The sequence below is a fragment of the Leptidea sinapis genome, chromosome 10, assembly GCF_905404315.1.
Source record: "Leptidea sinapis chromosome 10, ilLepSina1.1, whole genome shotgun sequence".
NCBI lineage: Eukaryota > Metazoa > Arthropoda > Insecta > Lepidoptera > Pieridae > Leptidea > Leptidea sinapis.
The window spans coordinates 4,844,699-4,862,734 of NC_066274.1; the positions used below are offsets into that span (position 1 = coordinate 4,844,699).

General features: G+C 35.6%; 1 long non-coding RNA gene across 1 annotated transcript; it reads left to right on the forward strand.

Annotated features, from left to right (window-relative positions):
* Positions 1-8,637: 8,637 nt before the first annotated feature.
* Positions 8,638-11,512, forward strand: LOC126966567 (uncharacterized). The gene is made up of 3 exons (XR_007729757.1): positions 8,638-8,823; positions 9,791-9,974; positions 11,146-11,512. It is a non-coding gene; the product is annotated as an uncharacterized LOC126966567 (long non-coding RNA).
* The last annotated feature ends 6,524 nt before the right edge of the window (positions 11,513-18,036 follow it).

The following is an 18,036-nucleotide window of genomic DNA, read 5'->3' on the forward strand; positions in this document are numbered from 1 at the left end:
TTATACAAATGTTACGACTAATGAGTTTTTATTGAGTATTAATTAGGCCAAGTTTTGTCATTCACCAATTCTACACGTGCTTTGCAACTTGAAACGAGACAATTAACACTCATTAATTTTTGTTAACACGTTCAGACACGAATTAACTGAGAGGATGAAACGGAAAATTAATCTGATTAAATTGCAACTTAGTTTACTATGAAACGTGCTGTCATTTGACGTAGGCCTGAAATAGTAGTTATTACAGTATAGCGATTGGCCACGAAGTATAATCCGGCTAAATTTGAAAGCAAACAGTTGCTTAAAACGTACTGGATTTCGGGTATCTCCTATCTTTATATGATTGTAGCCGTAATCTGTCAATCTGTCAATGACTGCACGTTTCATACAATCGAGTGATTCACTTTTTTCTTAGAGAGTTTCTGGATATCTATTAAACATTACATCAAACATTCTATCAACAAGCATCATTTTATGTTTTATTTAAATTTAAAAATGGAAGTTAATAATCCAACTAACCTAAATACTTTTTTATTTTGTTACAATTTAAATGGGGACTCAGCAATCTCACCTGTGCAACCAGAAATAATGCCTCTCCCGCTCTTAATCCATCGCGTGTACTGACCGCCTAACCGTCTTCTGACAGATTCAAATCAAATCAAATAAAAATCACTTTATTCACTTAGATCTAGGAAATGAACTTATGAATGTCAATGGAAACAAAAATTTAGCAATCCTGTTAATGAAGGTATTAACAAAACAAAATTATCGAGTAAAACTGTCTTTAAAACGTAAGCAAATTGCTGATCATTAGCAATTAGGCCTCCTACTATCAACGAATAAGAAAACAGGTATCGAATCAATTCGCCAGATGCAAAGCTTTTACGCTTATAACTCGATTTCAATACAATAAATAACAATTACTTATAGCCAGATACGTATTGATTTATTAACTATAGATTATAATGGCACGTGACAGCTCCGACTCGTGAGGACTTTTATGGCACTCTCCATATGGCAATTGAGGCACTGTATCTATGCCTTAATCGATTATTCAACCAGTCGCATTGAAAGATTAATCACTACTAGTTTTTAACTTCTATTGGCATTAGAGTTGTAGATTTTGTATTATTGGCACTTCGAATCAGATTACCAAATCGTTTATGTTTGAATTGAAAACTTCTTTAGCCGTGGTGGGCACTTTTTGGTGGTAGAAAATCTTATGGATTCAACGACATGCTCATGATAAATAATATTTAAAAAAAATAAGTATAAATATATTAATAAATATAGAATAAAGTGAGTCCACTTTTTGGATACGTGAATCCTCGTTAGCGTCACCGAAATGCTTATAGCAGTATATACTGCTATAAGCATTTCGGTGATAGATACGTCAACTGTATAGCTACAGATATCTGTAGCTATACAGCTGACGTATTGTGCAATATTAGTGCTGTGTTTATCTTATAATTGAAATTGCATGGACTTAGTGAAAAGTCCAATGTGTATATATTGTGCATTGTTGAAATAGTGATTTTGTTTGATTAACATATTATTGACTACAAGTTTTAAAAATAAATTGAAATTAATAATTTAATTGTTTTTAAATATTACCAAATACCAAATTTTAATACCAATATTTCTAAGTTTTTACTTTTATCGACTGTCTATACAACTGCCAAATTTATATTTTTTTAAGAGTAATAATTTTGTTTATTAAATCATAATTTTCATAAATCTATAAATAGAACATATTATAGCAGTCAAAGTGAAAAAACTAAAATGGAGATGGGTAGGTCATTAGAGGTAAGGACAAATGGAGTAGAGCAATAACAGAGTGGTATTCAAAGGGATGGGAATCGCAAAAGGGAGAGACCGTTTAGGAGATGGGTGACGATATTAAGAATATATGAACAAGGACAGCAAAATACCGAAGAAGGTGGAAAGAGTTGCAAGAGGACTATGCCAAAAGGCAAACCGAAAGGGAAACGGATCAAGAATAGAATTAAGAGTTTAACTGAAAGTAAAAAGTAAGAATTAAGTTGTGTGATTAGTTAGGCATTGTCTGAATATAGGCTATTTCATATATTTATCATTTATTAATCATATTGTAATGATCAAGCTCGTAAAAGAAAGTTATAAGCGTTCAAAGAAAGCCTTGCAAATGCCTATGCGAAAGACTTGATTTTCGAATCATAGTTAAACTTCTGAAAAGTACGCCATATTTAACAATTAATGTATTGTAATATTATATTAATACAAAGTGAGCCTAGTTTCATACGCACTATTTCAACACACTTGCAATGAAAAAACAAACATGTATCTTTTAATTATTGAAATGGGAAATGGTGCTCATTTTTTTTGCACGTGCCAAATGTAAGTTGATTGATTACAGCCATACAGCCTACACCAAAAATTTTAATTGTAGTGATAGATAAAAATATCTATGAATTATCTAATAATTTGATATAAAACATCAAATTATTAATATTGTGAATTATATATAATTTGATAATAATAAATGTTTCTTCGTCTTAATTATGGACACATTTATTTATTCCAAAAATATTAATGGATTTTTGTTGTTACAAAAAAAAACTGTAAACGGTTAAATTGAAAATGCTCTGTTTACTATCATTTATGTAATATGCGTACCGGAGGCAGTCTCGAACAATGTGTGACGTTGACTTCCCACATGTTCTGTTAAACTTTGCTAATAATTGAAACTGATATGCCGGGTGACGAAGTAAAACTTTGTATAAAGAATACTGCAAGAAAAAAAAGTAGAAAGACATTGGGATCACATATCATCAGTAATTATTTTTTATCTTAATAATTTCAATGTAAAGTAACACGAAGCGTATGTTACAATATTTGAAAGACGCCATTGAGTGTCAAGATGCCACACACACCAGCATCTAATAGTTGTTGTAGTATAAAAGCTATTTTAAGTATCTAGTTGGAGTGCAGTGGAGACCAATCCTTAATCTAAGAGTACTAAGATTAGTTTAAGTTGTCATTTGTGTCGGGCGTCCCGAGACGCACATGTTTTTTAAATAAAGATTCAATATGAATAAAACAGAGTTGTAAAACATAAGCCGCGTTTCCACTAACCTATCGACATTAACATAATGTTGCGATCAATATTCGATGTTCGCATCCTCTCGCATTTACATGCTGATTGCAACCTCGCAAATGTTACACCTAGGGTGACCACACATTTGAATAGTGAAGAATATATCTTCCCACAAGCACACAGCCGGTCTTAAGAGACGCCCCGCGACTGTTGTTGCGTAGTCTTTGCGGCATCCACGGCCCACGTCCTATGTAAAAGCCTTTAGGGCTAATAGCATAGAGGCGGTTTTTAGTCCGCAGAGGGTGTGCGTTTGCTTGGACACTCGAGTCCGACATATGGGCTCCGTTTCGGAGCCTACATCCTCAAATGTATTTTCCTCACCTCGAAAAAAAAGGATGGTTATATTTTAGCAATTCTTACTAGTTATTCCAGAAATGTAGATTATTACATTATATTATATTGAAGTTGTACTTCAGAGTCTAATCATTGTAGCCATGTTCCCATTTATCAACGGTAAATTTTGTTTTTTCAAATCTGGAACAGAATTATTCATGTAAGCTAATCATAAAGTATATTTTTATTAAGATATAAAGATAAAAAGAAAATCCTTTCTCTTTTTCACACTCAGGGGTGATATTCTCACATAAAATATTAATGACCCTTGAGATTAAAAAATCTTTACAATTAGTTAGTACTTTCCGAAAGTGTGCGCTTGACACCAAAAGACAGAAGTAAAACCATACCGAGACGTGAATATGAATGCGAAATTAAACTATCGTTTTGGGTTTTTATTGATAAAATAATAACATTTACAATATATATATTTGTGTATGAATTACTCTGGCAAATTTTGCTCTGACTGACTGACTCCATTATCAAACTGACATAACCCAAACCAGCGTTACACAACCGAGGTCAGTCAGACTTATTCTAATCCCACAAAATAAAACGCTCAGCGTGCCCAACGAAGCTTTCAGATTAAAAAACATACAGAAGAATCTACTTCGTTTTTAGAGTCGGTTGAAAAAGTCCCTTAAAATACAAAAAGGATGGACACCCCAAATGAATAGTATAAGATGTCACTTCTACTGTCCATTAGAGTCGTAGCACAGATCAATGACCTAGAAATGAACAAGAATCAATTAGTACAATATCCATAAAATTTTATGTCATTCAACAAATATTATAACAAGTGATATACAATTAAATTGATATCCAAGCCAGATTTAAATATATTTAATGCAATTAATTCGTAGTATACAGCAATAAACTCGTATTCTACTTATTTATCAGCTTAATGTTAAACATAAAGTTTAGTGGTTGAATTAGATAGTTTTATAAGATCTTATTAGAAATTACCAAAGGGAATAGATTTGAACGGAACATTGATCATCATAATAAGCAGAAAATATTAGAGTTATACGTTATTTGTTATATTAATGTTTATGTTAACTGTTATTTTATAATTGACGACCCATATAGCCGAATGGTTAGTGACCCTGACTACTAAGCTGGAGGTCCCGGTTTCGAATCCCGGTAGGTGCTAATCATTTATATGATGAATATAGATGTTTGTTTCCGAGTCATGGATGATTATGTGTATTTAAGTATGTTTATGTAAGTATATTATATTAAATATATCGTTGTCTTGTACCCATAGTACAAGCTATGCCTAGTTTGGGGCAAGATAATTTGTGTAAAAGTGTGTCAATATTGTATTGTATAATAATATTCTAGCTGTAGTAGTTACACCTGTGTAATGTTTGGTGTCCTGGTGATCTGTACTACAAGGTTCCTGCCGCCGAATTCCACCTTCGCACGACACGCCACAAGTTAGGATATCATCCCCACCATCTGGATGTGTGGCGGTCCTCCACAGTGCGGTTTACAAGGAGGTTTCTTCCGCGTACTGCAACGCTGTGGAATGAGCTACCTTGTGCGGTGTTTCCGGGACGATACGACATGGGTACCTTCAAAAAAAGCGCGTAAACCTTCCTTAAAGGCCGGCAACGCTCTTGTGATTCCCCTGGTGTTGCAAGAGAATGTGGGCGGCGGTGATCACTTAACACCACGTGACCCGTACGCTCGTTTGTCCTCCTATTCCATAAAAAAGGTCAACCTACTTCAGACACTTACTTAACACATATGTACTATATTATTATTTTAAGATCTATTGTGATATAACAGATATATTATTATTACTCTACTTACAAATATAAATTACTTCCATTCAATTATTGTTAATTTGTATTCCATCCTCTGTATGACTAAACATTTCAACAATATTTTTTCAGTCATTATCAAGTGCTGCAAAATATATATAAAATTGATTCATATATATTTAAAAAATTCGAGATATTTGAAAAAAAAATCAACTCTTATTATCCTATGTATATTCCCCATGAACAAAAGTCACTCAACCAAAATTAGGTGCGCGTGCGCAATTTGCTGAATGTTTATTGGTCAGGTAATGAAAACAACACATCGTCATTGGTCAGGTATTAATCACAACTTATCGCAAGCAATCGCTACTGTGATACCATTTTTCATTAAGCGTATATTAACGACGATCTTAACCGCAGATAAGTCATTTTGAATAAGACCATAGTTAATAAGCCCTTTATTTTTGCCGCCCCTTAAGGCGTCTATAGGTCGATCGGTATAAAACCTACTTAGAATCGAACTACTGTAACTGAAAACAAATTGTGGGCTAATCCGTGGTATTTGCAGGTGTATGTTTTTGATGATGCTTTACTGCCCGTATGTGACTTAAGTGCCCATCTGAGACAACTTGCCACAATAATCTAACGGAACAGAAGTATAAATTTTTAAAACCGAGTGACGACGACATTCGCGCTTATGGGTCATCTGGTGTTAAGTGATCACCGCCGCCCACATTCTCTTGCAACACCAGAGGAATCACAGGAGCGTGGAAGGTGTACGCGCTTTTTTAGAAGGTACCCATGTCGTATCGTCCCGCACAAGGAAGCTCATTCCACAGCTTTGTAGTACATGGAAAAAAGCTACTTGAAAACCGCACTGTGGAGGAACGCCACACAAGATGGTGGGGATTCTAATATATGGCCTGGTGGTGGACGGTGTTTAAATTAAATTGCAGTGGATTCCTCTAATGTTGCAAAAGTCCACATTAAGCGCGGAGCGGGTTGTCGTAAAGGTGCTGCCTCGTTTATCCTCGGACATGCGCGGTTCGGTGGCCTCCCCAGAATACGACGTCCGGCCCGAGCGAGAATGCTCGGCGAGGGATTCTCCTGGGGTAAAATCTCTTTGAGGACTGCTGTAATATTCAGGTGGAGAGGGGGATAACCTCCGGTCTTTGATACTAACCTATGCGAAACATAGGTTAGTATCAAAGACCATAGGTAAAGGACAAGTACCAAAGGTAGTCATTTTATGTTAAAATAAAACGCACGTTTTAAAAAGTAGAAAATAATTCTAATATGATATAGTTAATTCTATAGTATTGCATAAAGTGCACTATGATTTTATCTAATTATGATAAATTTATGGTCCCTTTACAAAACTTCCAATGAAATAATTAATAGGCTCGAATTATTTGTATATCGTACGTGCGACAATTTCTTTATATTTAAATCTGGTGATTCTGGTTTCGATAACAAGCGAAATAGTGTTAAAATAATTGTTCTGCTTTGGAAAAGGAGGCTATTGTTACAGTCCTTAAAACGTGTTCCAGTAATACTAATTCCAGTAAATTTGACGTTTAGCAAATCATGTTACTACATACGTACAAGCAAAGCAATTATATAGCATAAGTAAACAGAATATGAAAGCCAATTATAGAATAGAATTATCTAGTTTAGTTAATAATAGTTTCGGTATCAATGACTCGAAACAAAAACAAAATTCCGATGAATAGGGCATAGTTAGCGAGCGAACAAATAGAATTAGGCGATTCGATATCCCAACCAGTGATCCAAAATCGATTCAGACAATCAATCGATTAATCTATTATTTCTGACTCATTCTTCTCGTTCCGCTTGAGCTTGTAATTCGGATGATTCCATGTGATTTATAAATTTTTGTTAATTAACAGATAACTTAGTCATCGTAACTTTTATATTGTGATTGTTTTGTCATGATTAGCGTTTGAAATAAATCGATGATTGTTTTTATGTTATGGACATTCAAAATATGTATGTATATTTTGTTAATATGATACATAACTTGTGTTTGCACCGCTGTAACTGGCCTTAAAGGACAAATGAAACAGCATCTTAATTCTCAAAGTGACCAGAATGAATATATGCTTTTACAACAAGGTCCCAGAAAATGTTCAAAACATATCTTCTTAGATAATTTGTACGTCTAGATAGAGTCTCTTGTTCATGTGTGTGACAAGCTACTTCTTACACTCGCGATTTCTATGACACTTTGTGTTAGTGTGCGTGAATTGCTCCAACTAGAGGTTAGTTCTAAAGTCTATTTTTTTTCTACGTTATCACAGCTGTTTCTATCTATTTATTTCTATCTAGACGTATATATGATCTAAGCAAGTCTATTACGAAATTCAAAGGAATTGTTAAAATTTATTATTTATATATTTATACTATACCATTATTATATTATACCATAAATTACTTTCTTAATGATACCACAGATTGGGAATGGAGCGACTGCTCTCGGGGTGCTTAATAATAAATATCATTGTACGATTTTTTTACGAATTGGAATGACTTTCAATATATACTTGTTTTATTTTGAATAAACAACAAATACGTATTTTATTAAAAAGAGCCGTCGTAGGAACCTTGAACTCTGAGGGTACCCATATGTATCTATAATTGTTCAAAAACGGATTACCATTTTTTCTTCGAGGATCCTCTAACGGAAACCTAGAAGTGCTTTTTGAATTTTTAAATGGTCTCCTTTGATTAGTTTAAAGTACATATGCTGTATTACGGACTTTTACGTTTTAAATGTAGTTAACAGCAGAAATAAATTTATTTCTGTTATTAAGATATTTGGGAGTTATTTAAAATAATTTGGCAGCGACGAATAATCGACTTTTTCTCACTAATGAGAATCCTGACTCATATTCAATCGGTCAACTAACTGCCTCCGTCGATTTCACTCCGTTGCCTGGTGAAGTGTGATGATGATAGGGATCTTCAGGTTTTCTGAAATTTGATCCAACCACCGCTTAGGACTGCGGCCTTTAGGTCTTTTACCCTCTATTTTCTTAATCACCATCAAACACTCAAGGTTGTCTGCTCCTCTGCATGCAACATGGCCAAAGTTTCGCACTATGTGTCGTCAGCAGACCGTGAAAAAAGGCTGAGTGTCCTCTATCGTAAGCATCTTTAAGATGCGGATGTATTCGGAGCATTCGGCGCCAACATCCCACATTTCACGGGCGTTGATTCTCTGTCTATGCGGCCTTGAAAGACCATGTCCCTGCGTCGTATAAAAGACAAGTGTGTGAGCTAAGATTGATGATTTATAAAGCGATACATAAAACCTTTTTTTATCTTGTTTTATAAAATTGTTCAGACTTTATGGTAATCTGTCGCAATGACCTTTCGGAGCCTGATGAACCAAATGATAAACTGCTACAGCGAAATGTGTGCAAGTTATCACTAACAACCGTAAAATATTTAACATGGGACTTTAAGAACTGGAAAATGGAGAAACATTCTGATACGAACATGGACACGGTCGTAAAGATCTTGAAATATTCTGACAAGACTTAAAACGGAGATATTGAAGTGGTAATTTGTTATGAATGTCGTGTTTGATAATATTTATTGCTTGACTTTGTTTGCGATTTGGTCAACTGTTGTTAAGAGCTCTTTGCTAGCGAGGTCTATCATTGCCGTATTATTCCCTTACTTAGGCTGAGATCTATAAAGCGAAGTTGAACTTTGCTCAGACATTATTCAAGTAAAACTGAGCCGAATGTGATAAAAAGTGAGCTTGGATTTTGCATTTCTAGCTTAGCTTAAGCTCAGCATTATTCCAGATGTAAACTGAGTATAAAAACGTAATCAAAGATTACGCTAAGCTTAAAGCTTCTTAGCCTCACATAAAGCTCTATAGATCTCAGCCTTAAACACATACACAAACAACTTTACAGAACAAAGAACTTTTGCCAGTGGGAGGCTCTTTTGCACAGGATGCCGGCTAGATTATGGGTACCACAACGGCGCCTTTTTATGTCGTGAAGCAGTAGTGTGTAAACATAACTGTGTTTCGGTCTGAAGGGCAGCATAGCTAGTGAAATTACTGGGCAAATTAGACTTAACATCTTATGTCTCAATGTGACGAGCGCAATTGTAGTGCCGCTAAGAATTTTTTGGCTTTTCAAGAATCTGGAGCGGCAGTGCATTGTAATTGGCAGGGCGTATCAATTAGCATCAGCTGAACATCCTGCTCATCTTGTCTCTTATTATCATAAAAAAAGCTTACTTCAAACCATATGCTGCACATATTTTAACTCGCTCACCTGTATACTTTGTGCTCACCAAAATACCTTGGCAATTATTTTGTCAACTTTATAGTCAGTAAACTAAAAGTAGTTATAGGCTTGAAGTCAGCAAGTTTTATTTTTTTCTTATTTTTATACGGAAGAGAAGGACAAACGAGCAATCCATACTGCCTTGAAACACCAGAGGAATCACAAGAGCGTGGCCGACCTTATAAAGCGTCAAATAAAAATAAATATATACAAATTTCTAGGCTTACAGAAGAACCATAACTAGAAGAGTTCACAGCTCTTAAACTAAAAGAAAAGTATAAATGGCGAAGAAAGAAGTTAGCTTAGAAGGCAATGATGGTGGTGGGCGGTTTGTCTTCTTCTGTGACAACTCCTATAGTTGAATGGCTCTGACTACTAAGCTAGAGGTCCCGGGTCTGAATCCCGGTAGGTGCAATCATTTATATGATTAATATGGATGTTTGATTCCGAGTCTATGTATTTATGTATGTTTAAGTAAGTATATTGTATTAAATATTTCGTTGTCTTGCACGCATAGTAGAGGCATTGTCTAGTTTGGGGCAAGAGAATTTTTCTAAAAGTGTGTCAATATTATATTATTACTAATCTAGAATACTCCGTGGTACTCTAAATTATGTCATTGGAATGACATCCTTCTATTTGACACCCTTGACACCCTTTTATTTCCTTACCTTATTTAGAAATATATTCACAAAGTTAAGGCTCCTGGTGGGTATAGGCCTCCTCCAATAATTTCCAGGTGTTTTTTGACTTTGCTTTCTGAGTCCAGTTTTCGCGAGGAATTTTTATGATTTCATCAACCCATTGTTCTTTAGGACTCACTGTCTTTCTTACTTCGTGGTCCAGACCAATTGGTGATCAGCTTTTTGTTCATATGTTGATCTGGTCATTTCCACTTCAGTCTTTTCATATGCTGAAGGGCAACGACGGTGGCCCAACGTAGTAACAAAATCGTAATTTTTATAGAAGAGAGGACAAACGAGCTTATGGGTCATCTGATGTTAAGTGATCTCCGCCGCCAACATTCTCCTGCATACCAGAGGAATCACAAGAGCGTTGCCGGCCATTAAAAATGTTTACGCACTTTTTTTTTCCGTACCCATGTCATATCGTCCTCTAAACAACGCACAAGGAAGCTCAGCCACAGCTTTGTCGTACGTGGAAGAAAGTTGCTTAAAAACCGCACAGTGGAGAAACGCCACACATCCTTAATATGGTGGGGATGATATCCAAATTTGTGGCGTGTCGTGCGAAGGTAGAATTCGGAGGCAGGAAACAGGTCAATCAGCTCTTCGGAACACTCCCGGTATTACATATTAACGATGTAATGAGGTGATCACCTGTCGTCAAAGTTCCACTTGATAAGAGATTTTCCCTCTTTACCCTAATTCAGTTTCATTGCAATGTTATAAAAGTACTTTGAAGGAGAAATGAAAGTTAAACGAGTCACCGTTCACAAAGATAAGAGCCCTGATGTGATTGTTCATTGTTTGACATAAAAAACTTAATTTTAAAATGCATAAAATAAAATGTGAGGTATAAAATATATGAAAGTGTTGTTAATATTTTGTTGTAGATGTTTGCGAGCGGTGCCGGAAGACGGGGCGTTGACCTTGTGTGGCGAGCATCAACGGGACAAACAAACAGATGATTTTGTATGTGCCATGTCATATACTGAAGCGGGCCGCACAGACCAACAATATGTAAACAGCGTAGAAAAGCAATTAAGCTATGCAGAAATTACTACACAGTCAAAGTATTTGATGGTAAATCATTGTATTTGATTGATGGTATTTCAGGTACCCTGAGAGGCACTGCATTGCAATAGTCAGGGCGTGACGATCAGGTCAACATCTGCCTGAAAACATGCTCTGAAAAAGACACGAAACGTCGGGTTAAATTTAATAATAATAAAAATGTAACATTTACGGAAAAAGTAATGTAAAAGCACAATTATATTAAATGCGTTTTAATCGCTTAAAAAGTATTTTTTTTTTATGATAAGACCCCCAGCCCGTCATTAAAAATAACTATATAATGAATGATGCTATAACTATTTATCACGGGGAGTGTTCCGAAGAGCTGTTTAGCCTGATTCCTGCCGCCGAATTCCACCTTCGCACGACACGCCACAAGTTAGGATATCATCCTCACCATCTGGATGTGTGGCGGTTCTCCACAGTGCGGTTTTCGAGGAGCTTTCTTCCACGTACTACAAAGCTGTGGAATGAGCATCCTTGTGCGGTGTTTCTGGGACGATACGACATGGGTACCTTCAAAAAAAGCGCGTACACCTTCCTTAAAGGCCGGCAACGCTCTTGTGATTCCCCTGGTGTTGCAAGAGAATGTGGGCGGCGGTGATCACTTAACAACAGGTGACCCGTACGCTCGTTTGTCCTCCTATTCCATAAAAAAAAAATGAATGATGCAACAAAAATACTCAATTCCTAAAACGAGTAATACAAATGAATAAATGTAAATAATGAAAATGGTCTTTGTTTGAGGCTCTTTCGTGACTAAACCAAAGATCGTAGCGACATGAAACTACCACCATTCGATGCGAAATTTAACCTAGGTGGTTTATGGCTACATATTTTTTTATTGCATAAATTTATTTTCTTTTAAAAATTCGCCCAGTGAAGCGGGCGGGAACAGCTGGTTAATAAATAAAATCACAAAAGTTATTGACAGTACAGTAGATGCATAAATCCACACACACACTAAATAATTATGCGACAATTAAATAAGCGATCATAGAAATAACTTGAAAAACATTACCCAGAGTTTCCGATAACAGGATCATCCAGCCACAAGTAGCGCCCTTTCAAGAGCATATTCCATGGACCAGCCATCGCCTCCCTCAACCTAGTTATAGGTAGGGAATGACTTGCGTCACGACGCCGCAACAAACACGTAGAAACTCACCAACTAAAAAAAATGGCACATTCTGAAAGCAGAATCACCTGATAACAGAAAATATCCATAGTAGATAATATATTTCGTAGCACTGGTAGATAAGGGATAATAGGGTGAAAAAAAAGGCTTCAACTCGTAGCTTGGTATAGTATAATAAATTGATTCAACACAGGCTATTTACATATAGGTTGATTCCAGCGGCTGATTTCCACCACCGGACTTTACGTCTAAATGCAAAATACCAACCGCATCACGTGGACAAAATATTTCACAGCCGCGCGTTTTTCAAGAAATTTTTTGGTAGCCACTTTGTGGTATCAATTACCGGCTGATGTTTTCCAGAACCGATATATGACTTAGGGACCATTAAGAAAAGAGCATACTCCCACCTCAAAGGCTGGCAGCGCATCTCCTGACACCTGTTTTCTGCGGATGTCCATGGGCGATTGCGTCACCACTCCCATCCCGTGAGTTGCCCTTTTTGCCTCCTCTTATATAAAAATAGGTAAAAAGAGGTTTTCATGCAAGTGGGCCTTTCGTTGGGTCAGGATGCACTTTCATCCAGCGCTGATTTTCAAACCAGCAACCATGCTGATCTGGAATCACAGTTTAGCTTTATTTGCCACTTATAATATTAAATATAAAAATTTAAATACTAATATTTAAATATTTTGTATCCCCATCCCGTAAGCCTCTTGCCCATTCCCCCCATCTTTATATATATAAAAAAATACTGATAGATACACGCTACAAATAAACATTTTTTATTTTTTCCTCTCCCAGTACGGCACCGCCACATGCGGTGTAACCGCCGAAATAACTGTTAATAGCCGATATAAAATACATTTCTTATAATATATATGATACGTAAGCGGAAATAATACTGTTTTAATATTAATAGCTCGATTCGTGACTTCATTAGTACTACTTTACTACAGTCATGATCATGCATGCATGACCCGTTCTCTTATCAGAGATACTAATACACGAAATATTAATTAGCACTTTATTAAACAATTCACTTGTCTGATAATTGCCTTGGCTTTATGATACCCTAATTAGTATGCCCTAATGATAATTAAGGTTATATTTAAATATGATATCACTTGAGTGAAATGTAATTTGGTGAATGTGGATGTGTCCGTTATATGGAAATATTTCGAACGAAATATTAAAGCGATCAAGTTAAACGAAATTTATATGAATTTACTATATTATAATAATGTATTCAATCAAAACCATGCATATTTACAATATTATGATTGCATTTCATTAAAACTATTATTACGGGAAAATCTAACACCAAGAAAACTGGCTGTATTTCCGCGTTGGATAGCGAGCTAGGCTGATCCGTTGACCAAAATAACTGCCAGCGCTAGGGTTTCCAGTACACCTATTGAGGTGAGTAGATAGGATGTTCTCCTTGCCTCTGGACTCACTGAGACCCCCATATTTGCGATGTTTGCTGTTTTCGCCAGTCAAAGCAGAAGCACCAGCTCCAACTGATGTAATGAAATAATAAATCAATAAATAATAATAAATAAATCCCGATTTTCACGCAGGTGGCGGTATTTATCGCATTTTCAAGTCTCATAGGATCATCTTTAAAGGATATTTACGTTAAAACATTTTTTTTGTTTTCTTTCGTTCCCGGTATCTTTCGAACAAATCAACCGATTTTGACCGGATTACCCGCGATTGTGGTTTTTCAAGTTTAAGAGCTTTGGAATCGATCGGTAAAGCAGTTTCAAAGTTATTATAAACATTTCGTAGTTTTTTTGAGATTTCTCAAAATCTACCCGCCCGACTCAAGTCCTTTCGAATGATATGAAATCAGTCAAACCGTTCAAAATGTATAGGAGGTTGACATACTTACACACACACACACACAAACATAAAGACATAGTGGCACCCTCGCAAGAGTAGTCAGGGAAGCTTCCTAAGACCTTATGATCATTCGATTTTTACAAAACGGGGTAACACCAATAACTTCCCCATTTTTGAAAAGTTTCAATTTTCTTAGTTAGGAAGTTAAAAAAAAATATATCGAATTTCGTCTGCAATTTTATAGTTCAGTTGAGTTGCTCCATAAAACACTATCTATCGATCTAAGAGCGGAGTATTCTAACAAAGGCGCTGTAGTGCTTAAAAAGGACACTCCAATCATGAATATTGGAGTATGTACATACTTTGTACAAATAAACATTTTGCATTATTATATGTGATCGGTGTTAGTCCAGGCACTAAACAAAAAGCAGTTGCAAATGGATTCTTGAAATTTATTTATTTTTTAGTAACCCTGCCTACTGAATTAGAGGTCCCGGGTTCGAATCCCAGTGCAAGCATTTATATGATGAATATGAATGTTTGTTTCCAAATAATGGATGTTTATAAGTATTTTTACCAGTGGGGGCTCCTTTGCACATGGATGCCGGCTAGATTATGGGTACCACACCGGCGCTTATTTCTGCCGTGAAGCAATAATGTGTAAGCCTTACTGTGTTTCGGTCTAGTGAAATTACTGGGCAAATGATACTTAACATCTTATGCCTCAATCACCTTCAATCAATCTTCAAGAAATGGGCAGGGCGTATCAATTACCGTCAGCTGACGTCCTGCCCGTCTCATCCCTTATTTTCATAATAAAAAAATATCTATGTTTAAGTAAGTATATTGTACTAAATATGTCGTTGTCTTGTACGCATAGTACAGGCTATGCCTAGTTTGGGACAAGATAATTTGTGTAAAAGTGTGTCAATATTTATTTATTTTATTTATTATTGATACATAAACGCTAAAGTCCATGGCTTGCACCATAAAAGACGTTTTGTGGACAGGTTGTGCCTGTAAGTTCTCACGCAGCGCCGGTTCCGGACCTTGCGGAGTACGGAATCCAATATACTATTAGATGTCTCACTGCCGTTACCTTACCGTTCTTAAGCACTTTTCGTTGTGTATCAGTGTGTGTGGAACTGCGATATTGCGAGAAATCTGGCTCCCGTACTCATGACTGTTTATAACTCAATAATTTTGCTATCTATAAGTATAAATCTTATAATTATTTAAGTTACTCAATCACGCCTACTTCCACTCTGAGGCTTAGATCTATAGAAGGTACTTAGACTTTTACGTGAGTAAAGTCTTAGTATTCTAAGGCTCTCAGTCTGAATACTAATCTCAATTAAATTAAACACTGCTAAGTTTTACGTTAGTAAAGTTTTAGTATTCTAAGGCTCTCAGTCTGAATACTAATCTCAATTAAATTAAACACCGCTAAGTTTTACGTTGTAAAGTCTTAGTATTCTAAGGCTCTCAGTCTGAATGCTAATCTCAATTAAATTAAACACCGCTAAGTTTTACGTTAGTAAAGTCTTAGTATTCTAAGGGTCTCAGTATGAATACTAATCTCAATTAAATTAAACACAGCTAAGTTTTACGTTAGTAAAGTCTTAGTATTCTAAGGGTCTCAGTCTGAATACTAATCTCAATTAAATTAAACAGCTAAGTTTCACGTTAGTAAAGTCTTATTATTCTAAGGCTCTCAGTCTGAATACTTATCTCAATTAAATTAAACACAGCTAAGTTTTACGTTAGTAAAGTCTTAGTATTTTAAGGGTCTCAGTCTGAATACTAATCTCAATTAAATTAAACACAGCTGAGTTTTACGTTAGTAAAGTCTTAGTATTCTAAGGGTCTCAGTCTGAATACTTATCTCAATTAAATTAAACACCGCTAAGTTTTACATAAGTAAAGTCTTAGTATTCCAAAGCTCTCAGCTTGAATTCTAATATCAGTTAAATTTGGCACAGCGATAGATTATAATATGGATTTTATAGTTCCCAAAATAATTCACGGTTTTATTTTATTTAACAACTCTAAACTGACAGACTTAAGAAAGTGTTAAACTATTATAAAACGGAAAGCTGTTTACAAGTTTTCAAAAATCAATAAAATAAAGTTACGCACTTCTACCTAATCGGAACATTTTGAATTTCGAATGTTATATTTTTTGAAACGTTGCAACCTTCTTAGTAATAAAAAAAAAGAATTGGCGGGAAATCATTTGTCAGTTGTTTTTTATCCTGCCTTCGGATCTGTGGTCCTCCTGTTTTAAAAATGGTTCATCGCATGAAAAAATTTTTCAAAAGGACAGTATTTTGAAAAGCAATAAACGTTGTTTTTTTAAATTACGCAAAACTTTTAGTGTGACCTACGTATTGACGAAAATCAATGAAAATTACAAGTTAATGTTTTAGTTTATTAGCTGTTTTCGTAGAATGAATTTCTTTCGTGGTTTTGGACATGGGGTAGATTTCCACGGAGCAGGAATCAATATTTTTTTGCAGCTATTATCTATACCTATACATATAAATTGAAAACGACAATTTTTTTATGACAATAAGGGACGAGACGAACAGGACGTTCAGCTGATTCTACTAGATACGTCCTGCCCATTACAATGCAGTGCCGCTCAGGATTCTTGAAACTCTCGTCACATTAAGACATAAGATGTTGTCTCATTTGCCCAGTAATTTCACTAGCTACGGCGCCCTTCAGATCGAAACACAATATAGCTTACACATTACTGCTTCACGGTAGAAAAAGGTTGCCGTTGTGGTACCCATAATCTAGCCGGCATCCTGAGCAATGGAGCCTCCCACTGGTTTGTCCCAATTCAGCATACAATTATTTGAAATTACACTCAGCCTAGTTCATAGTAGTCTGACCATTTGATGCAGAATTGTTTACATTATATATTATTATATTATACTAGTTATTACACGCGACATTGTCCGCGTTAAATAGTTATTTTGGGCAATTTTCTTTATCTTTTAGGATACTTTTCAAATAATACACTTACAAATTGCTCTTTCCGCTGCTGGCAGCGCCCTTCTATGATACAGCGGATATCCCTTGTCATTGTGGACAGTCTCTGTAATAGTATTTCCCTGTGAACTTTTATCTCCTATTTGATCCCCATGAAGGTCAAAGTTTCAAAAATGCTAGAACAAATATTAATAAACTATTTCTTAAAAAAGTGCCTAAATACAAAGTTTCATAGTTTTGTCTTCGATAATGGCGACTTTCCATACAAAGTGCCATCCCCTATTTCAACCCATCCATATATATTTTTTTTGCTATAAAATGTAGCCAATATCCTTTTTCAAGCTCTTGTCTATCTCTGTATTAAATTTTATCAAAATCGGTTCGGTGGTTAAGGCGTGAAAGCGTAACAAACAAACATACATTCACATTAATTATAATACTAGCTTCTACTCGCGACTTCGTCCGCGTGGAATAGTTACTTTGTGCAGCATTTTCATTTTTAGGATTCCTTGGAAATAATACATACCTACATACAAACTGCTCTTTCCGCTGCTGGTGGCGTTCTTCTATGATACAGCGGATCCCGTATCATTACCGACAGTCTCTTTAACAGTATTTTCCTACGAACTTTACTATCCTATTTCATCCCCATGTAGGTAGAAGTTTTAAAAATGCTCGAAAAAATGTTTACTACTTATCAAGTGCCTAAATACAAAGTTTATGG